The sequence below is a fragment of the Perissodus microlepis genome, chromosome 5 (genome assembly GCF_051167445.1).
Source record: "Perissodus microlepis isolate ML-2025 ecotype Zambia chromosome 5, ASM5116744v1, whole genome shotgun sequence".
NCBI lineage: Eukaryota > Metazoa > Chordata > Actinopteri > Cichliformes > Cichlidae > Perissodus > Perissodus microlepis.
Window position 1 is genome coordinate 389,377 of NC_140465.1, and position 27,898 is coordinate 417,274.

At 42.5% G+C, this 27,898-nt stretch overlaps 1 protein-coding gene across 3 annotated transcripts in view; it reads left to right on the forward strand.

Annotated features, from left to right (window-relative positions):
• Nucleotides 1–27,898, forward strand: part of LOC146386331 (calcium-dependent secretion activator 1-like) — a 331,088-nt gene that overhangs the window by 7,851 nt on the left and 295,339 nt on the right. The gene's annotated exons all lie outside the window — the stretch shown is intronic.

Sequence of the window (27,898 nt, forward strand, 5' to 3'; positions counted from 1 at the left end):
GCCAGGAACTTCACACTGTTCACCATCTCAACAGCAGATCCGTTTATGTGCAGTGGGGTGTGGGTCATTGAGGTAATAGAGGTTGAGGTGAGCGAGGTTAAATAAAATGGAAAAAAAAATTTTTTTTTCACGTCAGTTCAATTCAATTTTACTTATACAGAGCCAAATCACAACAAAAGTCACCTCAAAGTGCTTTATATTGTAAGGTAGACCCTACAATAAAACATTCAAAGAAAAAACCCAACAATCATATGACCCCCTATGAGCAAGCACTTTGGTGACAGTGGGAAGGAAAAACTCACTTTTAACAGGAAGAAACCTCCGGCAGAACCAGGCTTGGGATGAGAGCAGGAAGACAGGATAAAGACATGCTGTGGAAGAGAGCCAGAGATTAATAACAAGTATGATTCAGTGCAGAGAGGTCTATTAACACATAGTGAGTGAGAAAGGTGACTGAAAAGGAAAAACTCAATGCATCATGGGAATCCCCCGGCAGCCTACGTCTATTGCAGCATAACTAAGGGAGGATTCAGGGTCACCTGGTCCAGCCCTAACTATATGCTTTAGCAAAAAGGAAAGTTTGAAGCCTAATCTTAAAAGTAGAGATAGTGTCTGTCTCCTGAATCCAAACTGGAAGCTGGTTCCACAGAAGAGGGGCCTGAAAACTGAAGGCTCTGCCTCCCATTCTACTTTTAAATACTCTAGGAACAACAAGTAAGCATGCAGTGTGAGAGCGAAGTGCTCTAATGGGGTGATATGGTACTACAAGGTCATTAAGATAAGATGGGGCCTGATTATTTAAGACCTTGTTTGTGAGGAGCAGGATTTTGAATTCTGGATTTTATAGGAAGCCAATGAAGGGAAGCCAGTACAGGAGAAATCTGCTCTCTCTTTCTAGTCCCTCTCAGTACTCCTGCTGCAGCATTTTGGATTAACTGAAGGCTTTTCAGGGAGTTTTTAGGACATCCTGATAATAATGAATTACAGTAGTCCAGCCTGGAAGTAATAAATGCATGAATTAGTTATATAGTAGAGCTGCACAAGGCTTGTATGGGCTAAAATCAGTATCACTTTCGGAATACTGATTTTGAAGATGACCTGAAATTGCGTCACTGCCTTGGGATTTCATGTTGTGCAGTCCATTATAACTAATACAGAGCAATATCCCTGTGCGTATAGGTAAAATGGACTGATGAGGTCCATACCAGTGTTTCATATCACCACACAGCAAAATCTCCAGTGTTAAATTAACACTAGAGAGTGTCTATATGGGTCCACTCCTCTGAGTGTTAAATACAACACTGTTGAGTGTTAAATTAACACTTTTGACAGTGTTATGTGTTTAAAAGTAACCTAGTCAGTTTTGAAGATTAACAAAGACTAACACTGAGCAGTGCTGATTTTCTAACACTGGAATATTTCTAACATTTTGAGTTATTTTCCAGTGTTAGAAAATCAGCACTGCTCAGTGTTAGTCTTTGTTAATCTTCACAACTGACTAGGTTACTTTTAAACATATAACACTGGCCTACTTGTTGTTCCTAGAGTATTTAAAAGTAGAATGGGAGGCAGAGCCTTCAGTTTTCAGGCCCCTCTTCTGTGGAACCAGCTTCCAGTTTGGATTCAGGAGACAGAAACTATCTCTACTTTTAAGATTAGGCTTAAAACTTTCCTTTTTGCTAAAGCATATAGTTAGGGCTGGACCAGGTGACCCTGAATCCTCCCTTAGTTATGCTGCAATAGACGTAGGCTGCCGGGGGATTCCCATGATGCATTGAGTTTTTCCTTTCCAGTCACCTTTCTCACTCACTATGTATTAATAGACCTCTCTGCATTGAATCATATCTGTTATTAACCTCTGTCTCTCTTCCACAGCATGTCTTTTATCCTGTCTTCCTTCTCTCACCCCAACCGGTCGCAGCAGATGGCCCCGCCCCTCCCTGAGCCTGGTTCTGCTGGAGGATTCTTCCTGTTAAAAGGGAGTTTTTCCTTCCCACTGTCGCCAAAGTGCTTGCTCATAGGGGGTCATATGATTGTTGGGTTTTTCTCTGTATCTATGAAGCGCCTTGAGGCGACTTTTGTTGTGATTTGGTGCTATATAAATAAAATTGAATTGAATTGAATTGAACTGTCAAAAGTGTTAATTTAACACTCAACAGTGTTGTATTTAACACTCAGAGGAGTGGACCCATATAGACACTCTCTAGTGTTAATTTAACACTGGAGATTTTGCTGTGCACAAACCTGGGCTGATCTGCTCTGTTCTGTACAACTATATCATGGAGATATGTCTGTGAAGGTTCTCAGTCATCCAGGTCATCGTAGTCAAAGGAGCTTGCAAAGAAAAGCGTCTGGACTTCTTTAAGTTGCTTGAAGACGTTTCACCTCTCATCCGAGAAGCTTCTTCAGTTCTAAGGTCAAATGGTGGAGAGTCCCAGATATAAACCTAGTGGGAGTATCCCCCCACAGAGGGACAAAAGGACCCCCTGATGATCCTCTAATCGCCTGAGCCAAGGTGTGAAACTGGGTGTGGGTCCCAATCAGCCAGAGTTTCGGGTGTGTTCATTGTGAAACCTGGCCCCACCTTATCATGCGAATTCCTGAGGTCAGATGGCCCAGGATGTGAGTGGGCGTTAAGGCGTCTGGGAAGGGATCTCAAAACTGGATTATAGATGGCAGAGAGTTGGTGTCGTAAACCCCCGCCTCTGTTCAAAGATGGTCGCTCACAGTGGACATAGATGGCTTCTTTCACTCCTCTTTCAAACCATCTGTCCTCTCTGTCCAAAATGTGAACATTGGCATCCTCGAAAGAGTGACCTTTATCCTTAAGATGCAGATGGACTGCTGAGTCTTGTCCTGTGGAGGTGGCTCTTCTGTGTTGTGCCATGCGCTTGTGAAGTGGCTGTTTGGTCTCTCCAATGTAGAGGTCTGGGCATTCCTCGCTGCACTGTACAGCGCCACATTGTTAAGTCTGTGTTTTGGCGTCAGGTCCAGCCACAACCTCAGACAAAACTGGCTTCATCCCTAGGACAAAGCTCCCAAACACAAGTAAAATAACATAGTGAATCCTCCGACTTCTACATTGGAGAAACCAAACAGCCACTCTATAAACACATGGCACAACACAGAGGAGCCACCTCCACAGGACAAGACTCAGCAGTCCATCTGCATCTTAAGGATAAAGGTCACTCTTTCGAGTATGCCAATGTTCACATTTTGGACAGAGAGGACAGATGGTTTGAAAGAGGAGTGAAAGAAGCCATCTATGTCCACTGTGAGCGACCATCTTTGAACAGAGGCGGGGGTTTACGACACCAACTCTCTGCCATCTATAATCCAGTTTTGAGATCCCTTCCCAGACGCCTTAACGCCCACTCACATCCTGGGCCATCTGACCTCAGGAATTCGCATGATAAGGTGGGGCCAGGTTTCACAATGAACACACCCGAAACTCTGGCTGATTGGGACCCACACCCAGTTTCACACCTTGGCTCAGGCGATTAGAGGATCATCAGGGGGTCCTTTTGTCTCTCTTTGGGGGGATACTCCCACTAGGTTTATATCTGGGACTCTCCACCATTTGACCTTAGAACTGAAGAAGCTTCTCGGATGAGAGGTGAAACGTCTTCAAGTAACTTAAAGAAGTCCAGACGCTTTTCTTTGCAAGCTCCTTTGACTATATCATGGAGAGCATCTAGAAATGTGAGTATATGTTGGCTATTGTATGGACCTAGTTTTGCATGATGATGCAGAAGCTCTCAAAGGCTTATGGCGGCACACAATGTGATATTTCCCCCGCGCTGCCCTGGGACGTGCACAATTGCCCTTTGGCCAATTACATTACGACCCCGTTGTCTTGTTTTGCACAGGTCGAATCCAGTTTCAGAATTCATGAGGCTGTGCAGCTCCATCCATGGCCAAGATTCTCTGTAAAAAAAAAAAAAAAGAGAACATATTACTGTACTACAGTGCTACACATACAGAACCCTCACCCATCACACAGGTACCTGTGTAGCTCTCACAATGGATCCATGTGGTACTGAGTTTTCCCAAGATGCGTCTGATGGTGGTGATGCTCACATGGTTTATGTTGTTGAAGACTTGCCTGTCTGCAAGTATTTGCTTTCGTAGCTGGTGGAGACGGATGGCATTGTCTGCCCTCACTAGGTCCACAACGGCGAGTTCCTGCTGTTGTGTGAACAGGCGTTGGCGTCCTCCCCCAGAAGGTCTTCGAGTCATTCTAGAGAAATACAACCACATATTGTCATCGCTTTGCTTATTTTCTTACAGTACTTTACTGTATATACTGTATCATCCACTGTACAACACTGTACTTCAATATAAGTAATCATGGTATGTTTCACAGAAACTACCACTTTGGCTGCAAAAGGAGCATTAGCACCCTGCAATACCCTGTACACTTGATATGGTGATGTGATATACTGTAGAACAGTGCTATGAAAACCATCTGAGTAGAGTAGAAGGTAGAGAGGTGAAGACAGACCTGCTTTCTAGTCTGAATGTTCTTATTACAGATGCCACTGTGAAGCGGCTTCAATGTGGGTGGACTCTCTGCCCAGTTTCCCTCATAGTCAGGCCGTGGTTGATGACATGGTCCACCAAAGTTGCTCTTATATCATCAGAAATATGGGTCCGTGCATGGCCGCCGCCGCCGCCGCCGCCTCCTCCTCCTCTTGCTCTCCCTCCATCCATGCTTGCAAAGTTCTTGAATTGGCTAAACTGAGGGCTTTTTGTAGTTGGCTAATTGGTGTTCAGTTTTGCAAGTAAGTGCCTTCAGGTGTGTATTTGAGTGGTTGCAATTACCCGATGTGTTTTGTATTTTGGATACATGTGTTTTCCAAATGGCACCCTGAAATTTCATTTTGTGAACGAAGTGTCTTATGTATGAAATAGAGTGTAGTATGCAGGACCATGTGTGTTGCATAAAGGAGTACGTGTGTTGCATAATTGCAACTAGGGTGCAAAGCAACGCTTTTGTTTAAGGTATGGGTACATGTGTTTGAGGTATGGTAACAAAAGCTTCAAGTTGTGTTACTTTAGTCTAAGCATGGGTTTATAGTGTTCAAGCAACGGGCAAAAACTGTGATTATAAGTATACATAGCACATGTATACATCATACTATTTCATTTACAGAACTAAAATTAGTTTGTTGTGTACAGAGAATCTTTTAGCTTGACTCAATGGTTAGGCCTCATGAATGCATCTTTGTGGATGAAGCTGTATTCAATCTAGCAAAAAGCAGAACAAGAGGTTGCAACATGTGTTTTCAATTTTGATTGGTTGTGTGTTCATGATGAAAACAGTGTGTTAGTTGTGTTTAACTTCTGTGGCCTGTGTGCACCATTCTGGGTATATGTGCACCACATTGCTAAATGTGTTTTGTGTTTGAGAATGTGTTTAGAGTTTTGGTAAATGAGAGATTCAGAGTTGCAAATGGTGTCCTAACCAGATGAATAGTGTTTAAGATTTTGGCATCTGTGGGATTGATTTGATGAAAGAGTTTTTATAGTTGGCAGTTTAGTTTTTACAATGGGATTTAGTGTTTTAGCAATTCAGAAAAAACTGTAAAAGAGAAAAAGTAAAAAACAAAAAAAGTATTTCTATATAACTGGATTAAAGGGATTATGACAAAAAAGGATGTTCATCTAATAATGACCTGATGAGAAATTTAAATTAAGTGAGATTGCAACTGAATGAAACATTAAGTGTGTTATAGTCATGATTGAATGTTCATACATAATGGAGTTATGTTAAGTACAAAATAGAAAATAAGAAAATGTAATTACATGATTTAAAAACAAAGTTTAAACTTTAAAAGCCCTTACTTGGAAAAGTGAGATAAAGAAAGGATGATAAGGGGTGGCTGGACATTGGTTAATTAGATGTTAACACGGTGACTGGATGTCATAGTGGGCGAGGCCAGATGTCATCTTAAACCATGTGGCAACCAGAAAGAGAGGGGGGAGAAAGGGTGACAAGTTAGGTGAAGAAGAGATATGTGGTCCTTCCTTTTGTCTCCTGTGAGATGAGCAGAGAGAATTAGAATATTGAACCTAAGTATCCTAACCTAACCCAAGACCATGACAGAGCAACCCCCTTAAGGGACATTGCACCGGCAACACCGGGCCCTAGCCCCCGTCACCTGGGAACAGGAGCACAGAGAGGCAGAGAAGAAGGCTCAGAAAAATCACCTCACAGAACAGTGGCGCTGAGACTGGAGTGTGCATGTGTGTGTGTTTGTGTGTGTGTGTGTGTGTGTGTGTGAGGCAAACCTGAGTATTCCCACTTGAAGCTGTGGAAGCTTGGCTGCTGGCCGAGCTCAGAGCTAGATGCGTCCTGCGAAATATGCACTCGTAGATGTGAATTTGTAGAATACTTGGGGAGACAAATGGATTTATTCTTTGAGATCAAGAAATGACAAACAACAGCAGGTCCTAGGTGGGAAACCTTTAGAGGAAGGTCTACAAGAAGATAGAAATGGAAATGGAAGTAGTGGTGGAAGTGGAAAATCAAGATTTCCTCATATACCTATACTCAGACAGGCAAGTACAAACTTAACAATAAATGTTTCTATAAATATCTTCAACTTAGAAACTTGGTATGTAATGATAGTGGTATATAATTTTATTGTAGTGCACTGGCAAGTTTTAGTAATTGGGTGCTAAGCATTAAATTTTACCTGTAATACTAGCATGGTATATGCAGAATGATGAATGATGATTTCACATGATAAAAAAGAAGAAACAAAACAGAAGCAAAACTTCCATTAGCAAAAGATTTGCCTTCTTATCTTTGGCTCTGTGGTAAAGAGTCATCTTTAAAATTCTTCTCCTCACATACAACGTCTTAAGTAATAGACCCCATCCTAAAGACTTCATAATACTGTACAGTATCTGTCTCTGATCCACAGCATGCCTTTTGTCCCTCACCCCCAGTAGATCCAGTAGTTTTCTATGTATTACTGTAGAGTATTTATCTTACAATATAAAACACTTGTTGTGATTTGACTCTATATAAATAAAATTTATTTGAATTGAACATTCCTAACTGAAATTTATTTTCTTGGGTTACCATGGTTACATATCACTGTTACCATGATTTACATCCTGGGACAGTGACACAAGCAGAGCACTTTGGTCTCTGATTTCATTGCATGTCTGTCAGTCATTGACCCGCATTGAACTCAGACTGCCTTAAATGTTGAGAATGGCATGATCTCCTTATTGAAGCATTGTGTTTAACGACAACTCATAGAAGTAACACACACACCAATGGTAGTTTAAAAGTTATTTTTCTATTTATGATTCCACGTGGCATCACAGTTTATACTCATTAAAGCAAATGAAGGGTGTTCAAAGCTGTAGTTGCCACATTGATGCTAATATGTTATATTTGTAAACTAATATTTCAATTTCAGTAATGATGACTGAGCGCTGACACATAAAAGTTCTCATTTGCCATTATCATTACCTCCACCAAGCCCTTCCCATTGCATGGCCAAAACCAAGAAGACTCAGGAGCTGGAGAGGAAAACTCAATGTGAGTAACTTTTGATTTATTCATGATGAAGAAAAAAGAAAATTCATTCTGATTTTAGCCTTCATCATCAGTGCAAAGGAAGGACATTTAAAAACACATCAGCATGTCAGAACAGACAACTTTGTGAGACAATATGTAGTCAGAGAATGAAGATTTGACATTGTTTATTTCAAACTCTGGAGCTCAAACACCTTCTCAGACACATTTACCAGTCAGCTGGGTAGTGGGTGGCACTGCACCGTGCTTGAGATGCTGTGGGCTGAAACAAGATAAAGCTTGATAAAGCTGTTCCTCATTGAAAATTCTTATTTATTGTTCAAATCTGCCCTATGAAGTCTTTGAAGACCAGAATATGGCAATTTGCAAACATTTGCTGTAGAGGAAGCTCTGTTATTGTAGGTTACCAAAATATTCTGATAGAACCAGAAGTTATATGCAGAAGTCTTTAGCCACCCCTCATCTTTAATATTTTGCTAGTAAAATGGGAAATAGGTGCAGAGATTTATTGAAATGTGTGCGAACAGAATTATGCAAACTCTTCGCCTTATATAGTGTTTCAGTTCATGAAAAGCTTGAAATTAAATAGTTGATATGGCTACTTCTCTGTGTTCATATAGCTTCATATATCAAATACTGTTTAAATGACACTGTCAAACATGTGGGTTGAGAGAGCTTTTGTTCACCTTGTTGCACGCATTTGTTACCTTTACCTTTATATACCTTTATTATTCCCACAAGGGGAAATTTCATAAGGCTGCCAACCTATTGCACGCAATGGCGGCGCCATCTTACCCTCCGACCATACATACATTACACAAAACATCACATGGGGAAGACAGGTCAGAGAGGTATAACAATGGAAAATGCACCACATGAGGAAAGATAAGGAGAAAAAAATAACCCCCCCAGACTGAGCTCCAACAGGGAGATCAGTTTGAGAACAGAAAAAAAACACCTCTGCACAAAGCACATGAAAAAACTCTTAATACACCAAAGAAACTTTGATTGAGGGATGGGATTCTGGCCCAGCAGCTACACGTCATATGCTTTGTTTACTCCAGGGATCAGCTGATTGCCCTGATGCTGCCCAGGAGGAGGTATAGCGCTAGCCTGGAGTCAGAGGGCGTATCAGCCTGATGTGTTTCACTGATTCAGTGAATCACAAGGATATTCCCAATGATAACCCATCTGTTGAAAGCTTCCACACTATTCAGGCCAACAGGGACAGCTCTGCAAGCAGGAAGCAGAAAGGGTGGGGGAAGCTTGCATTTTCTTGTCAACAACCCTACTCATAGTCTAAGGAGCTTGGAAAAAAAGCAAATGGACTTCTGTACGTTTATGTGTCACCTCTCAACTGAGAAGGTGACACTTCAGTTCTAAGACCAAATGGTGGAGAGTCCCAGGTATTTAAACCCTAGGGGGAGTTGTTAATTAAGAGGATCGTTGACTCACTATTGATCGTGTGCTTCAGCAGAGGTTTCGGGTGAAACAATTGTGAGACCTTGCTTCACCCGATCATGTGACCTATCAGGATCAAGTGACACAAGATTTGAATCAGCATTAAGGTGCCTGGGGAGGAATCTCAAAACTAGATTGAACATGGCAGACAGTTGGTGTCGTAAGCCACCCCCTCTGTTCAAAGATGGTTGTTCACAGTGGACATAGATGCTTCTTTCACTCCTCTTTCAAACCATCTGTCATCTCTGTCCCAAATGTGAACATTGGCATCCTTGAAAGAGTCACCTTTATCCTTTTGGTGCAGATGAGTTGAGTCTTGTCCTGTGGAGGTGGCTCCTCTGTGTTGTGCCATGTGTTTATAGAGTGGCTGTTTGGTTTCTCCAATGTAGAAGTCGGAGGATTCACTATGTTATTTTACTTGTGTTTGGGAGCTTTGTCCTAGGGATGAAGCCAGTTTTGTCTGAGGTTGTGGCTGGACCTGACGAACAGTGGGATGGCTTGGAGAAAATTCTCCTGAATTTCCCTGAGTTTCAAACCTGCCTATAATATAATCCTTGCAGAAAGGGAAAAGAAAAACGAAGATTAGTTTTCACAAATAATCCTAACATTATGAATCGCTTATCAAAATGTGTATCTATACACATACACATTTTGAAGGTCATTTCACACTTCTCTAATTACTTTAAATTTCTGCAAATGGTTGACCAGCCAAACTCCTACTCTTGCCAGCTCACATCCTCAAAAGAGCTGCAGCTGCATTTGAGGGTTGGGTTCCTCTTTGCCGACAAGACAAATGGCTGCCACAGAGGTTTGACCCTCTGTGGTTTACACCAAATGTTTGGTGGTTTGCGCCTGCCAAATCTGCCAGTGGCCCTTGGTTAATCCAGCATCATGAAAAACTGACCAGTGCCCAGTCGGTCATACTGTGACACCTCATTCACCTTCACACAGAACTGTATAGACCAATCTTTCTTCACCACAAGAGCTATAGGGCTACACCAGGCACTTTGTGACTTTTCTATCACAACCATCACCAGGATAGCAGCCAATTTCTTCTTAACAATTTCATGCTCAGGCAATTAAAAGAGGCATGAATACCCTGTGATACACCGTGATCTCCAGGGCTGTGCATGCCCACCCTGAAGTTTTATCATATCCCATATGACCAGCCATCGGGTTATAACGAGCATGAAAAATAATTTCCCAAATTCTGCACCAACAACTGGGTGTGCTCTTCCTATGTGTGGATATCATGCCTCTCTTGATATAATCTGTCCCTAATTATTACAAAATGTGGAAATGCCAGGGCACACCATTTGACCATCAATTTGCATCACCTGATCAAATGTTGACTGTAGAGTATCGTCACAAAACAGCACTAGTTTAAAACTCTTCAGTGGAGCCTCCTGTGAAGACACCTCTAGTGAAAACACCTCTACACACTGCCCTGTTAGCCTACTGTAAATACGGGCTAATCTCTTCACAGAATTAAGGGGTGTGTCAGGCTGGGCTGATAATGCGGAACCTTCTGCGTGATTGCAGAAGTTGAAACAGTTCGTTACTGAGATGGGACAGGTCCTTTAATATCTGAACTGCTCAGGACCAACACCTCCTGGTGTAAATGTCCTGTAGCACCATTCTGCTGCATGGATCACTCTCTGAAGAGCTTTTTGGTCCTAAACACAACTATTCCCATACCAGGATGTGATATTCTGTGTGAGGATGCTCTCCACAGCCCTGAAGAGAACGTCCCTGGAAAGACCCTGAACTTCCTCAATTGTCGGAGATGGTACAGGCTCTTCCTAGCGTTTTTCGACTAGGCAGACCATATCAAGTCTGATGAGATGTGGACACCAAGATACTTGAAAGACGGCACCCTCTCCACTGGAGCCCCGTTGATGATAAGGGGCCTGTAGTCTCACTGCCAACGCACGATCTGATATTGTCGTGTTGGTGTTGTTCCCAGATCATCATACTAAATGTTGTTCCAGGATCAACATTGCAAGTGACCAATCAGAATGTTGTGACGTCATACTTTTGCGACTTCGGGAAAACCCGCCGTAAAACAAAAAACTGTACTTAAGCTGCGAGAAACCGCCTCTGTCCACCGATCAACGGACCCTGACCCTAACCCTAACCCTTTAATAAACGGTAAGCAGAACTGATATTGTCCTTGCAACATTGGAATTACATAAATGCACAAATGGCTTGGCACGCAAAAGAATAACGTCACAACAATGTGATTGGTCACTTGCAATGTTGAACCTGGAACAACATTTTCATGATGATCTGGGAACAACACCAACACGACGATATCAGATCATCCCACTGCCAACTCCCTCTGAAGTCCACCACCAGCCCCTTGGTCTTGCAGACGCTCAGCTGGAGGTGGCTGTCTTGACACCATGATGCCAGGCCCTTCACCTCATCCATGTAGGCCGCCTCATCTTTGTTCGAGATAAGCTGAACACTACTGTATCGTCAGCAAACTTCACAATGGTATTGGAGCCATGAGTGGCCATACAGTCAGAAGTTTAGAGGGAGTACAGCAGTGGCAAGTACACACCCCTGTGGTGTCCCGTGTTGGTGTTTGATGATGCTGTCAGAGACACACCTACCCACCCTCACCACCTCACCACCATCTGCCAGTGAGGAAGTCCAACACCCATGCACACAGGCGGCTGTTGAGTCCTAGATCCCACAGCTTTGTGAATCGGGCACTTGTGTTGAATGCTGAACTGTAGTGTACAAACAGCAGCCTCACATAGTTACCCTGCTTGTGACAAGGTAGCAGCCTTAAGTAGCTTTTATCAGTTTATCAGGTTGTACTTGTTTGGAAAGCTATATGATATTTTCCTCATTACTTTGTGATAACCTTGTGTTTTATTTTAAATGAAGAAATTAAGAAAAATAAACAAACACAACAAGTAAAAAAACTACAGAAAACCTACACCAGTACTGGGAACATAGGAAGAAACATTGGAGTAGGGCTGGGCGATATGGCCTAAAATCCATATCGCGATAAAATTTGAAGCACGTGCGGTAACGATATATATCGCGATATATTCTTTTCTTCTGTATAACGTATTTTCCACACTATAAGGCACACTTAAAATCCTTTTATTTTCTCAAAAATCGAGTATGCCTTATGTATGAATTCTGGTTGTGCTTACTGACCTCGAACCGATTTTGGCGTGCAGAAATCTGTTAAAAATGTTTTGATGGATTGTCAGAGCATTACGGCTGCCGTAGTGAGGAACTTCGCGGAGTAATCTGGGTCCAAAACTCCGTCAACTTCAGGTCCCAAATCAAACGAACACTGAGAGTTAAAAACGGTCTAAATTCTTTCATCTTTAATAAAATCATCAGCGTTGCTGCTTTACCAGGTGTAACAATTAAGTTTAACATCCATGAAAACAGAATTTATTAAATTTAACGGAGTTAGAAGTTAACAGGAAGTTAGCTCGCTAGTTTCCACCTAAACATGACATACCATGTTCTGACAGAGATTTTTGAAACTAATTCAAACGTACAGCTCTGCTATCACTTCCAACATAAATGAAGACAGAAAACTAAACAGCAGTGACGTTTGCAGGGTTACTGAAGTTGGACTACCTGGTATATAATGTTGTGCTATGTGATTGCTAGCGACACAGCCATGTTAGCATAACATTAGCACAGTGAAGCTGGAGGATGAACGCCAACTTTTTTTCCACTCGATAAAAGTTAACGTGAGGGATTCTGGTGGTCAGGGACAAATGCAATCGCATAGCAGGATGCTGTACACGGGCCAAACTTCAGTCAGGAGAACAACTGAGATTATTCATCCACAATACGAGGTTAGTCATTACTAACTATTATTAATATACTGCAACTACATGGGACTAGAACAGCTGCGAGAGAATTCAACATTAATGAATCAATGTTACGGAAGTGGAGGAAGTGCAGTTTTTGGCTTTCCCCATATTTCAAAAGTGCTTCATCTCTTTGCTATGACTGTCGCCCGGCATAATTTGCAGATGATTAATGGTTGTAGCCGCTGCGATGCTTTCGACCAAAACAGGCGCAGCTTGATGACATCATCAACATGCGCTATCGAGATAGAGCGGTATAATCAAAATCTCTATCGTTGGCCAAATTTATATAGTTTCTATCGTATATCGTTTATATCGCCCACCCCTACATTGGAGGCAACCGCACAGGGAACCACGGGGAGGTGAATAAGATAGAAAACAGGGTGACAAATAACAAGGGGAACACAGGGCAATAAATTCACTAGAAACTAACAGGACACTGATGAAACCAATACGGACTGGTCAGACGGTCACCAAGGAGATGTTAAAGATAGTTGTTTTTAATTATATTTGTGTCTCAAGTCAGTGAAAATTATTATATTATTCTTAAAGTAGACCAACATTTATCAGTAGTATTAGTCAAGTGCTATAAGTGTCTGAACAAAATGTAGTTTAAAAAGGAATACATGTTCAAAAATACATGTGTGAATCTTGGATTCAAGTTGAAACTTGTTGAAACTTAAACTACAAACCATGACTCTAGAAAGCAAAACTTTAACAGATTAGTAACAATAATTTTAACTCCAGACTCCCTGACATCATAAAGAGTGAGTTTATTGGCACCGAATGGGAGAACACAGTAACGTTTGGCCTTAAATGTCTATTGGCAACAAGAAAGAAGATGAGCGCAGTTTAACTTTTGACTAAATGCCTTGCCAGCTGCTGAACGGGTGCCAGCAGTGAGTGGGTGGTATGTTCTGAAGCTGTTTGAATACAGGATCGATACACTACCATCAATTCCAATGTCAGTGATGTCAGAAGAGCTCTTGGATTAGGGTTGCCATTTACTTCCTCATCACTGATTTAACAATAAGGTTTTTTCAGTTTTTCTTTATTTAAAATTTCAAATTCATAGAAGAACAATTCAATTTGGTTTTATTTATTTAGCACCAAATCACAACAGTCGCTGCACTTTATATTGTAATGTAAAGATCCTATAACACTAGACAGAAAAATTGGAGGTGAGGGGAGGGAGCCATGACAAAAGATACACTGTGGAAGAGAGCCAGAGATTAAGAGGTTACTGTACATAATGATATGTCTGTGGGATGGTTATGATTTTTTTCTCTCTAATGGATAAAATTGTATTTATATAGAAATTCATTAAGTCATTACTAGTTATGGTTATAGGAGTTGTTTATCTCTGACTCTTTGTTAAACTGGCTACTGTGCTGAAAAGAAACCTGAAGTTCTTTGTTGTTGTTGTTTTTACTTTGTTCCTCAGATGAAGATCCTCTAAATTTGTGAGACACCATGTTCTCCCATTATTTTCTGTTTTAAGATGCACATTTGTGAGTTATATCAGGTAGTCAAGCATTTCTGGTTTGAGGCTTTCTTTTTCAGAGGAGCAAATGTCTGCAGGGTCATATGAGAATGCAACATTATTAATAAGATAATCAATGTCTGTGGTAAATAAGGTTGCATGGTGGCTCTGCATTTTGTTGGGTCATGGGACTGAAGATATAATAAGAAGAAATTGTTCTTACTTAGCACTTTTTCTACTACGAGTTCTGAAATATGAGCACTCAGTCCTTTATACAGCAAGTCTCATCCACGCATTCATAATAGCATTAACAGAAGCAGCCAGTGATTGAACTTTCTGATCATTAGATGACCTGCCTCCTGAGCCAGATCTACTGTCATGAAATTTATTCCCCACTGCTGTTTAATCCATTGTCTTACATTTAAATGTTGTTAAGGAATGATCAGACAAAACAGGGGTTTCAAAGAGTACCATTAAAAATTTGTTTCTATATCACATGTCAGAACAAGATCCAGAGAGTGATTAAAATGGGGTTGGACTAATTTACATTAGAGAGAAGTCAAGTAGTGATGGGATTTCCGGCTCTTTTTAGAGAACCGGCTCTTTCGGCTCCGAACCGGCTCTTCAGGTTGTTTTGTTGCTTTAATTAATTTATTATTAACAGTAATATAAAATTATGCACAAAAGGAATTACTAATGTAAAAAAAAAGTGGTTTTATTTATATATGTTTATATATAAATATATGCGGTGGTCCCTAGAGACAAAACACGTACAAACTCCAAAACACATTTCTAGCATGAACTGAACTTCCAAAACAGAGCTACCTAGATCACTTAAATTACACAATTGAAAGCATGAAAGCATATGTGTATTGTTTGTGTATTTATACACAAGCACTCATATATAGTCAAATAATTAAAAAATGTTCATTTACCTGTTATTACCACACACCAAATCCGGTCGTTGGTACTTGCTGGCTTGTGTAGCCACCAGGTAACAAAAGCTCAACACTGCCCCTAGCATCCTGGAGCACTTCTGTTGTCTTTTGTACGTGTTTTGAGTTTTATGTGCTTCGGAGTTTGTACGTGTTTTTACGTATTTTGGAGTTTTTACATGTTTTGGAGTTTGTATGTGTTTTTATGTGTTTTGGAGTTTTTACGTGTTTTTACGTGATTTGAAGTTTGTATGTGCTTTGTCTGTAGGGGCCACCGTAAATATACTTTTATTTATTCACTCCACATAAAATGTAATAAATAAATCATATAATACAAAAATCAACTATTCACATTTCAACTTTTCACTATTTAAATTTTGAGCTTTTTCCTTTTACAAATTTAAAGTGAAACAACACAAAACACTGCAAACCAAAACCAAATTAAATATAAATTATAATATGAAAACAAAAAGAAGATGTATATTCTCTGTCATATGGACCTGCATGAATAAACTTTCTGAATCCTTTATCATCTGCAACTGAAAATAGTTGTGGATGATTACTATACCTTTCTAATGTGACGTTGTTGTCCCTGGCTCTTTCTCTGTCTCTCCCTCCGGCTCTGTTCCTGTGCTACTGAGTGTAACTACCGCCCCTCCCCCCCCTTCCCAGCGTAAAGCACAAGGCCCGCATGCTTAGTGAAGCGGAAAAAAAGTGCGAGAGAGAGGCTGAGAGAAAGAAAAAAAAAAAAACACGGCTCGCGATCAGGAGCCGGCTCGCGTTGTTCATGTCAAAGAAGAGCCATAAGCTCTAAGAGCCATTTCGTTCGCGACCGACCCATCACTAAAGTCAAGTGAAACTAATAAAAGATTAAATGTAGTCTTGAGGTTGTTGTTTTTAGTGCCTCCATGAATGTTAGAATCATCCACTGGAGTAGTTTTATCTGAACTGAACAAATCAGTTTTTTTTTCCTGTCCCATCTGGCACTGAAGCAATCCAGAATTGTTGTCTGAAGGCCAAGAAAAATGCCTGACAATTTAGTTTCTAAAGTGGATCATTAAAGATTTACCATATGGGTCCACTTGATTCATCTTTATTATGCATTTATTTATTTTTTTTACTTTTAAGCTATTACAATCGGAACAGATAGGACCAGCAGATAGGAAAGAGACAAAAAGAGAACAACACAGTAGGGAAACCACAGCAACAACCTACATAAGCATAAGTAACAGTAAATAATGAATATTGAGCAGCATACAAGACCGACAACGCACAATATGCTTAGAGGCAGCAGCCAACCAATATAGTGTGTATCTTTGAACGTGCTTGTATTAACAAGGTTTCTTCATGTTACTGTCTAATAGTAGGTCATAGCCCCCACCCCCCTCACCACAGGACCTGAAGATCCAGGTCCCAGACATCTAGAGGCCCCCAAGAGAACAAGAGCACAGCCACAGACATGCATTCCCACCCTCATGCACACATATACAAATACTCAGCACTCGCCCAGTGTGAAGACAAACAGAAATGAACACTGTACACACACTCACACTCCCCATACATACTCTATACTCCCAGGTCCAGGTACCATCACACCCAGAGGGACACCCAGGAGATGTTTCCCTTTACTCTGGGGTGGAGTCAAGCAGACCGCCCCTGGTCCTGTAGCAGAGAGACCCACGATCCCAGACCCCCATCAGACGGCCAGCTCCTTCTCCTGGCCCCCTGCCCCAGATGGAGAATAGAGAACGGGGGTGTGAACACCCCATATCTCACTCGGCCCGCTCTGTTCTAAAGTGCATTTAAAACATGGGAGGAGCATGGTACTCTCTGCCAGATAGCAGCTCATTAGGGTTCCCCTCATGAGAACCCTCAATATAAGATAAGATAAGACTTTACTGTCAGTGCACAGTCATACATGTTACAATAGTACAATGAAACTGGAAAACTGTCCCTGTCCCAGTGTCTACTTGTCTTTAAAATTGAGAGGTGGGCACCGGCACCAAAGTTGAGGTTGAATAAACAGACCGTCCTCTGGACGGTGTAATTAAGTAATGTGTAAGTAATGTGAATGTCTAGGTTGTGGAATAAATTAGAGGCACAGGTGACCAGAAGGGGACAGAGAAGGGATGCCTTCCCTGCACCTCAGTGAGGCACCTGTACCTCAAGGCCCTGCATGTGTGGTGATGTGATGGAGCGGGAGGCAGTGGGGGATGGGGAGGGAATTGGGGGGGTCCACCCTTCCTGGAGCCAGCTCCTCCACTGACCCTGTTAGGCACCCCCTATTCCCTGGAATCCACCAAGGGCAGGAGGCTCGAGCCTGGGCCCATCCAGACTGGTGCCAACAGTAGCAGCACCGCAAAGCTCCACAGAGGCCCAAGCAGCCCACCCGACCCCACCGCAGAAGAAAACTATATCCACCCCAACATTCAATCAACTGCCAGACTAAAGAAAATTTAGAAGGAAACTTGCTCTCAAGTTAGTCATTCTAGGGGTTCTTGCAGTAGAACTGCTGCTCATCCACAAAAAAAGGAGATAGTTCAGGTGGCATCTGACTAGGATGCCTCCTGGACTCCTCCTAGGTGAGGTATTTCAGGGGTGTCCTACTGGGAGGAGGGCCCAGTCAGACCCAGGACTCACTGTAGGTGTCCTGTAGGTGTAGTGCACAACACCCTCATTTGATACTCCCCCTGAATGCTCCTCCCCACAGACCCCTCCCTGCATAACTATAGACCAAGTGAGGAGAGAACTGAGGAGGCAACGGCCCAGGAACGCAGCAGGCCCAGACGGGGTGTGTTCACAGCTTCTGAAAACAGCTGCTTATCCAACATCAATTGCGACAGACACATTTCAGTAGCATTGCACCCTTGCAGAAAATAAAAAAGTAGCACCACCTGGAGGCTCTCCTAAGGGTTAAAGGGGTTGAGCAAATTATTGTGATTACCTTTAAAGAATGTCATGCATTTGCTAACAAAGTCTCCAGATTTCATGGAAATGACTGCAATTGGATAAATTAACAATTATAAATAGAAATATTTTAACACTTATGTAATATTCCTTACAGATTTTGGATTCCTGAAGTTTTTAACTGTAATCCCTAGTGATGTGCGAATCATGAACGAATCGTTCAATACTTGAAAATCGCTTTACTGACTCGTGAATCATGATTCACAAGCCCTACTGACTCATTCACTGACTCATCCCTGTTGCTGTTAGAAAACTCATTTCATTAGTAGAAATATATCTAGCTTATAATTAAAATTGTGGGGAAAAACAACAGCCAGTTTCTTAACAAAAACATTTCTGCTCTGAACTGGAAGAAAAAAACCCTGAGTAGAAGCTCACATCAAGACAATAGCTCCTCGGTTCACTGTAGCATCGCTCTGCTAACATGCTAACAGCACATTTGAGTTACTCACCCCCTCCCTTCCTGTGCTGAATCGTAGCATGAACGAATCACTCACGCACTCGCTCACCCCCTCCCTACTGGCTCATAGCTTCTTCTTCTTCTTCTTGTTTGGCAACCAGTGTTAAGGAGCATTTACTAATAAAATAAAATAAAAAATAAATAAATGTGTATGTAATAAATTGTGATGCTTTGCCTACCTTTGCTCTCTTTCCTTTTTGTGTTTGTTTGTGGGTCTTTCACACTTTTTTTTCAAATACAGCTTGATTAGGGTGAGATCAGGGTCCCAGGACCATAACAACCTTTAGCAATTACAGGCGCAGCCGTTGAGCTTGGATAATCAATTCGTTGCTTCAACTGGCTATCTTTTTAAAAATAGATTTTTCTGCCATTTTTCCCAAAGTCTCTATTGGTGTACAGATTCTTGATGGGAATCTGAAGTTCAGAGATTAGAATAACCAAATTTGTGGGTGCTCCACACCAACTGTGCAGAAATAATATATAAATACCAAACAGGAGAAATACAGACAGGAGAAATGTATACAAACAAGAGGGAAATATACAAAACAAGACAAAGGCACACAATAGAAAAGGCACGCATTTAAGGATAGGTTGCAAAGTGCTTGGAAGTAGTGCAAAAGAATTTGTCTTAGAGTCCATGTGTGAGTGGCCTGACTGATGGGGTTACTCAGACCATGGCTTAGATTGTTTGGTGGGGTGTGGTGAGAGTGTTTGTCCAAATGATCCAGGGGAAGAAGCCATTTGTGAGTCTGGAGGCATGGGACCTGATTGCCCTGAGGCGCCAACGGGAGGGCAGTGGGTCAAAGTGATTGAAGAGTTTCTCCACTGCTGTTTTTGCAGAATTGTTTTTTGTTGCATAAGCTTGTGCCAAACATGTACATTTGTCCATCACCAATAGGATGTAAATAGTCATGGTTTCAAGTCTCAAGATACACGAAGTCTAAGGTTTCCTAAGTGTTGGATGGTGTTGGAGCCATGGGTGGCCACACAGTCTGAAGTGTAGAGGGAGTAGAGCAGTGGCGAGAGGACACATCCCTGTGGTGCTCCTGTGTTGATGGCGATGCTGTTAGAGACGCATCTACCCACCCTCACCACCTGAGTTCTGCCAGTGAGGAAGTCCAACACCCATGCACACAGACGGCTGTTGAGTCCTAGATCCCTGAGCTTTGTGAACAGTCTGGAGGGCACTATTGTGTTAAACGCTGAACTGTAATCAACAAACAGCATTCTCACATAGTTACCCTGCTTCTTGTCCACGTGGCTGAGGGTGGTGTGCAGGACGTGGGCGATGGCGTCCTCAGTGGATCTGTTGGGTCGGTAGGCGAACTGCAGCGGATCTGTGGTGTCTGGGATGGAGGAGGAGATGATGTTCTTCAGCAGCCTCTCAAACACCTTCATTACTACCGAGGTCAGTGCAACTGGCCTGTAATCGTTCAGGGATGAGGGTTCAAGGTTCAAGGTTCTTTATTTGTCACATGCATAGTTATACAAGTATAACACACAGTGAAATGTAGCCTGACACGCTCCTCGACATGTGCAAAAATGGCGGGGGGGGGGGGGGGGGGGGGGGTAGAGGAAGAACATTATATATATATAGTATATACATTGGGTGAATGTGCAGTAGTAGCAGCAAGCAGGTGAATTCTGTACATTAATATGAATAGACATCTGACTATTTTACAGAATAGACAATATAAACATATTTAAAATTAAAGGAATTTGGAATGTACATTGTGCCTGGGTTTAGAGTGTCTGGAAGTCTCAGTCTCAGTCAATTATAGATGATGTGAGAGGGCGGGTGTGTGTGTTTAGGGCGCGGATGGCTTGGGGATAGAAGCTCCTCTTGAGTCTCTCTGTCCTTGCCTGGATGATGTGGAACCTTCTACCAGATTGCAGAAGTTGGAACAGTTTGTTGCCAGGATGGGACGGGTCCTTCAGTATCTGCGCTGCTCTAGTCCGGCATCTCCTGGTGTAGGTGTCCTGAAGCGGGGGGAGAGCAATCCTGCAGCAGCGTTCTGCTGTACGGATCACTCTCTGGAGAGCTTTTTGGTCCTTCACACAGCTGTTCCCAAACCACGATGTCATGTTCTGTGTGAGGATGCTCTCCACAGCGCCTGTATAGAAAATCCTGAGGATCTTTGGAGAGACCCTGAACTTCCTCAGTTGTCGTAGGTGATACAGGCGCTGCCTAGCCTTTTTGGTCTGGACCTGAATGTGGGCAGCCCATGTCAGGTCTGAGGAGATGTGGACACCAAGATACTTGAAGGACTGCACCCTCTCCACTGGAGCTCCATTGATGATAATGGGCTTGTAGTCTCTGTGCTGACCCCTTCTGAAGTCCACCACCAGCTCCTTGGTCTTGCCGACGTTCAGCTGGAGGTGGTTGTCCTGGCACCATGATGCCAGATTCTTCACTTCATCCATGTAGGCCGCCTCATCGTTGTTGGAGATGGCACCCAACACCACTGTGTCGTCAGGGTTTGCTGTTCTTGGGCACAGGGATGATGGTGGATCTTTTGAAGCATGTGGGGACCACAGACTTCGCCAGGGACTCGTTGAAGATGTAAGTGAACACACCTGCTAGCTGGTCAGCACAGCAGCGCAGCAGACGGCCGGTGATGCTGTCTGGCCCCGCCGCTTTACTTGTGTTCACTCTCCTCAATGCCGCTCGGACGTCATACTCCGCGATGCTCGTCACCGGTCTCTCGCTGATGGTGTCGCTGTCCTTGGTAGTCAGGCGGTAGATAGCATTAGCCGCCTGGCTAACCTCGAAATGGGCGTAGAACTGATTCAGCTCGTTGGTGAATGCAGAGTCGGCGTTGATCGGCGCAGTGTCCCTGGCTTTGTAGTCCGTAATGGTGCGTAGTCCGTGCCACATACTCCGTGTGTCACCCTGGTGGAAGCGGGACTCCACACGCTCCCGGTACCGGCGTTTGGCATCTCTCACTGCACGCCGCACACCATATGAGGCCTCTTTGTAGGCGCTCATATCGCCAGTGGCGAGACCCGCGTTGTAGGTGGCGGTCCTGGCGTTCACTGCAGTGCGGATCGATCTGTCCATCCATGGTTTCTGGTTTGGGAATGTGGTGACTCTCGCAGTGGGGATAATCTCCTCCGCTAGCATATTGACGAAGCATACTACTACTTCCATAAACCGTTGATGTCGACTGCGCATGCTTTGAACATGTTCCAGTCGACGTCGTTGAGTGCGTCCTGTAGCGTAGCTACTGATTGGGCAGATCACCGTTTCACCTCCCTCGTGGTTACTTCTTCCCTCCGTATGTTTTGTTTATACTGGGGAATGAGGAAGATGGCGTTGTGGTCAGACTTCCCAAAAGCCGGGTGCGAGACAGCTTTGTAGCCCTGCTTGTATGGCGTGTAGCAGTGATCCAAAATTCGATCCCCCCTCATTGGACATGAGACATGCTGGTAAAAGTTTGGCATGACTTGTAATAATAATAATAATAATAAATTTTATTTATGAGCGCCTTTCAAGTCACCCAAGGACACTTTACAATAGGATAAAACACTTAGTAAAACAATGGCAGAATAAGAACAATAAAATAAAAGCACAAGATAAAATGAACAAACAGTGGATTCACAGTGAATATGCAGATTTGAACAGATGAGTTTTGAGTTGGGATTTAAACTGGGGGAGAGAACCAATATTTCTTATTTCTGGGGGCAGAGAGTTCCACAGCCTGGGAGCAGAGCAGCTGAAAGCTCTGCTTCCCATGGTGGCGAGGCGGAAGGAAGGTACAGTAAGCTGGATAGAAGAAGAAGAACGAAGTGAACGGGCAGAACAAGTGGTGGTTAACAGGTCAGAAAGGTAAGAAGGAGCGAGGTTATGAATGGCCTTGAAGGTGAGCAGAAGAAGTTTGAAAAGTATCCAGAATTTCACAGGGAGCCAGTGAAGTTCCTGAAGAACAGGGGTGATGTGCTGGTAGGAGGGGGTTCTGGTGATAATGCGAGCAGCAGAGTTCTGAACCAGTTGAAGCTTATGGAGGGATTTTTGGGGGAGACCATGCAAAAGAGAATTGCAGTAGTCAATACGGGAGGTAACAAGACTATGTACAAGAATGGACGTAGACTGGGTGGAAAGAGAAGGAAGCAATCTGTTAATGTTACGTAGATGGAAGTAGGCAGAACGGGTGAGATTATTGATGTGAGATTTATAGGAAAGTGAACTGTCTAGGATGACACCAAGGCTCTTAACCTGAGGAGAAGGGAAAACTGTGGAGTTATCGATGGTGAGTGAGAAATGGTTCGCCTTCAAAAGGTTGGATTTGGTGCCAATAAGGAGGATCTCAGTTTTATCCTCATTGAGCTTTAGAAAATTAGAGGTAAACCAGGATTTTAACTCGGATAGACATTCTGTAAGGGAAGAAGGTGGGAAGGAGGAATCAGGTTTGCAAGAGAGATATAACTGGGTGTCATCAGCAAAACAGTGAAACTGAAGATCAAATTTGCGGAAGATGGTACCTAGAGGGAGGATGTATATTATAAAGAGAAGAGGGCCTAAAACTGAGCCTTGGGGTACACCAGAGGTGACGGGGAATAGACGAGAGCGGAATGATCTTAGTTGAATAAACTGGGAACGGTCGAGGAGATATGATTGAAACCAGGCGAGGGGTGTGTCAGAGATGCCGAGAGAGGAAAGTCTGCTTAGAAGGACAGAGTGAGAAATGGTGTCAAAGGCTGAGCTCAGATCTAAAAGGAGGTTCGCTTTATTAAAGTCTCCTGCTACAATGAGGGCTGCGCCCGGGTCCTTGTTTTGAAGCGAACTCAGCACATCATGTAATTCGGACAAAGCCATACCTGTGTCCGCTTGGGGTGGGATGTAGACCACCGTGGCGATGACCGAGGTGAACTCACGGGGCAGATAGAAAGGGCGGCACTTAATGCTCAGGAATTCCAGATGTGGCGAGCAGCCGCTGGAAAGGGTAGAAATGCTCCTGGCATCACACCACTTTCTGTTTACCATGAAACACACTCCTCCACCTTTGGTTTTGTTCGACTCTGCCGTTCTGTCCGCGCGGAGCACAAAGAATGAATCCGACGGAGTTACGGCCTGGTCCGGCACGGTGGGGTCAGCCATGTCTCCGTGAAGCACAGAATGTTGCAGTCCCTCATGTCACGTTGGAAGGTGACTCTTGCTCTTAGGTCATCGAGCTTGTTCTCCATGGATTGTACGTTGGCCAGTAGGATACTGGGCAGTGGTGCGCGATGCGCCTGCTGTCTCAGTCTGTTCCTAATGCCAGCGTGTTTCCCCCGGTGCTTCTTTGTTCTACGCCTCGGATGAGCGGCCCGTCCTTTGTTGTTCTCCGCGCCGCATAGAATCTCTGGCGGCCAGGATGGGTCGGGTTTAAAAGTGTCCAAGATTAGATGTGCAACCTTGTCACCGATGTTTACAAGTGATCTGCTGTCGTATACTATAAAACTAAAGGATTTTGGAATGTAAACCAGAGCAAAAAATAAGTAAAAAACAAGAAAAGTGGATAGTCGGAGCAGAGCGGTCAGGAAGGCGTCTGGACGTGGCCGCGCCATCTTTGTTCTTTGTGCATCTTTGCACCATCCCTTCCTCTTACCGTGCTCCAATGCACGCTATCCACCCATCCGAGCTGAAAGACATCCAGAGTGACAAGCGAGTGTGTGGAACATTTATTCAGCCATGTCTCTGTAAGGCATGTAGCTACACTGCCAGTACTCCCACTATAGTTTAGTCAGGACCGTTTGCTTTTCCATTTGACATTTCCCATAGTAACAGATGTTTGTACCATTTTTTTTAACGCTCCCAACACTTTACTCCAGTTTTGCAGTCCCAAGTGGTGCAGAGAACAACAACTGAGTTATTTTAAAGTTTTAAAATGCCCAAAGAGCAAAAAATTAAATACAATTGGGCAACCATAGTCAAAAAGTTGACACTTAACAATGTACCAAGGAACTACCAATAGAAACACTTAAAAACATTAAAAAGCACAGTGGAGCTGCTATAATGTAGCTGATATTTTTTTACCACTCACACGGTGCACATGGAAAAAAACAAACAAAGTACTGTAATTAGTACTATAAGCAGAAGATTTTGCCAAATTTCCAGCAAAACCCCGTCAGGTGTTGCGTTTTCAGTTTCACTCCAGATCTTTTTATTCCTCAGGCCTCCAGAGGCGACACCGGAACTCAGTAGTTATTTCACAAAACCTTTATTCATCTTCAGTTATGCATGCACCTTCTAGAAGGGGAGATGTACAGGGCTCTCTGCAGATCTCAACTTCTTTGTCCGTTACAACCAGTTTTATAGAAGCAAACCCTGCATCATAAAACCCACATGGTGTGTTGTAAACCCAAAACACTGTGTTTGTGTATGTATGTGCGAGCACGTGAGTGCCTGCGTGTGCGCGTACCTGTGTGTGCGTATGTGTGCACATGAGTGTGTGTGGGTGTGTGTGTCGTAACAGTTAAAGCACTGTGTGTGTGTCTCTGTATATGTGACTTCCTGCTGGTCATAAAAGTTCATCTCCCCTCACCCAAGCTACACCAAACTCCTCTACAAAACATGGTTACCAGGTCACAAGCACTGAGACCCCCACTCTACTTCCATTTGGCAGTTTCCACTGGGCCATTGGCCTCTTGTTGTCTTACTTTTACAGCTAAGCATGTGGAGGGTCTCCTGCAAACTTACTTCTAAGTTGTGACAGTTATGAGCCTTTATTACATTCAGGGACAAAGGTAACAGACTTCTCCTCTCTTTCCTATCTGTTCCATACAGTCCTAGCATCCTCCAACTGTAGCTTCCTGTCTCCTTTTATGACAGGTAGACCCCCATTGTCAATAAATTCCTCTCCCTCTACACAATTACACACACTCTCAGGGCTACAGCTAAGCCAAACTAAAACACAGACATTCACAAATCCTTTCCTATTCCTCTGATATACAGCTGGACCCCCTCATCTAAGCAAATTTAAGCACATTATATTCTAATAATTGTTTTCTTGTATTCACACAGGGTATTTAAAAAGACACAAAAAAAGAAGCGAATAAGGTCATGTTATGCCACAGTTTTGTATGCCTCATTGCCTCAAATTGGGTGAATGTGATCAGAAAACTATCTGTGTATTGTTGGCAAGTTGAGTTCCCTGCATTAAATATACCTTCGCAGGCTCTCAGAAGTCAAACATATGTACAATGTGATATGATCAGGATGTTTTTCTGTTTGTGCCAGGTGTAATAATACAAACATGTGCCATGGAACAAGTATTAGGAAGACTTTGGAATCAAGAAGCAGAAAAAACATTTGAACTTTCTCTGTATTATAAGTGGCATATATTTAAGGCGTGGGTTTAATAAATGCTAAATGAACTGGCTCTTATATAGCACTTCTTCTGCTCTACCTGAGCAGTCTATCAAAGCCCTTCATCCATTCACACTGTCACCTTTTTTAATGCTTAAGTGCTTTCTGTCTAACATTCACACTCTGGTGGAGAACAAATTGGGGTTGGTATCTTGTCCAAGGATACTTGGCATACATGATTTTCTCATACATCAAAAGGGAAGTAAGATAATTAGTGCTTATTATTTTTAAGATTTGTTGGCTAAACCAAAGATTGGAGTAAGATGTGAATGCTTGTCTTTGGTGTGAGTGTCAATGATTCAGCTATCTACTCTATTCATTTTCATGCTGGATATTTCTAGCACATATATAGGGGAGTTTTTTATGCCAGAATTCAGTATTACTTCCCACATGGAGACTGTACAAGCTTGCTGATTTGGTGTCTTCCTTTCCTTTCCCCAGTAATTTAGTCAGTAGGTTTGGAAGGAAAAATAGTTGCACAAAAATCATTGATGTAACACTAAATTAGTCGCTCTCTATGCAGAAAGGCAATTCTGTACAATTCTGCACAGTATGCGTTTACATGTCTGCCTGATGTCATATCTCAAAATATCTGTGTATCAGTGTAAAGCTGCTGGAACTATGAAAGACTAAACTATAGTCTGTGCACTGGCTGCTTACAACTATCTGACCTCTTATATAACAGTATCTTATCATGCGCTACTGTCTTAAGGATAAGACACAGCTGGTTTTACTGTAATTCGTATGAACATTGACCCCTAATAAGGAAGCTGTAATCGCATACTGCTTCCTCTGCCGCAGTGACCATGGTAACCGTTACCAAGGGAGTAGACTATGGAATTTTCCAGCACAGACAGAGCCTCTTATTGGTCTTTTCATTGGAGTGGTCATATCTCAGGCAGAAACAGGAGAAAGTATGACCATATTTCAAATCTGGCCATATAATATTTGGCAGTACTGATCTTTGTTTGTCATCTAACTCTTCACAAGATACAGTAGAATGAGTTTTTGAGAAATATTAATAGAAATTTCAACTTCGCTGGCTTGTCGGCATACAATGTCAAGCAATTCAAGTTTAAATAAACACTTTAAACAAGGCTACTGAGAGCTATGGGAAATTTTAGGTACCACTGGGCATTTATAGAAGATTCTAGAAGATTTGTAGAAGTATTATTAATATTTAATGTCATCAATGCTGCCTTTCTTTTCTTGTTCTCATCATGTCTGTGTTTGTTGAGATTTAAACATAGACTTATTCAAACAACAGTACATACAAAGTACAGCCTGGGACGGTGTCCAATCAATTCTTATTAATGACATCAGTGCTGATTTACCCATTTTTGCAGGTTTCTTAGATCCAATCTGCCAAACTGCTCATCTCACAGAAGACAAAAGGGAAGAACCCTGTATCTCTTCTTCACCGATTCTCCACCTTCTGCTACTGGATGTCACATCTTCTGAGATGACATCTAAACATCCAGTCACATTATTAACATCTAATCACCTGATCACTTTATCATCGTTTCGCTATCTATCTGACTTACATGATTTACCACAAAGTTAAAACTCTATAATCACTTAAGAAAAATTCTATCACATATGGATATAATTCGTTTCATGTTCCATTCAGTTTATGTAATTCTACCTCAATTAGATTTGTCTTTAGCACATTCTCACATGAACATTCATTCTAACATAATCACTTTCTAATTCAAATACAGAGGAATACATTTTTTTTAACTTTTTAAAACTCTGTGTTTGTCAGTCACCATTTATTCAATGCAATTTCCTTTTATTAATCATTATATTTAAATAGTCAGACATTCAGTGGC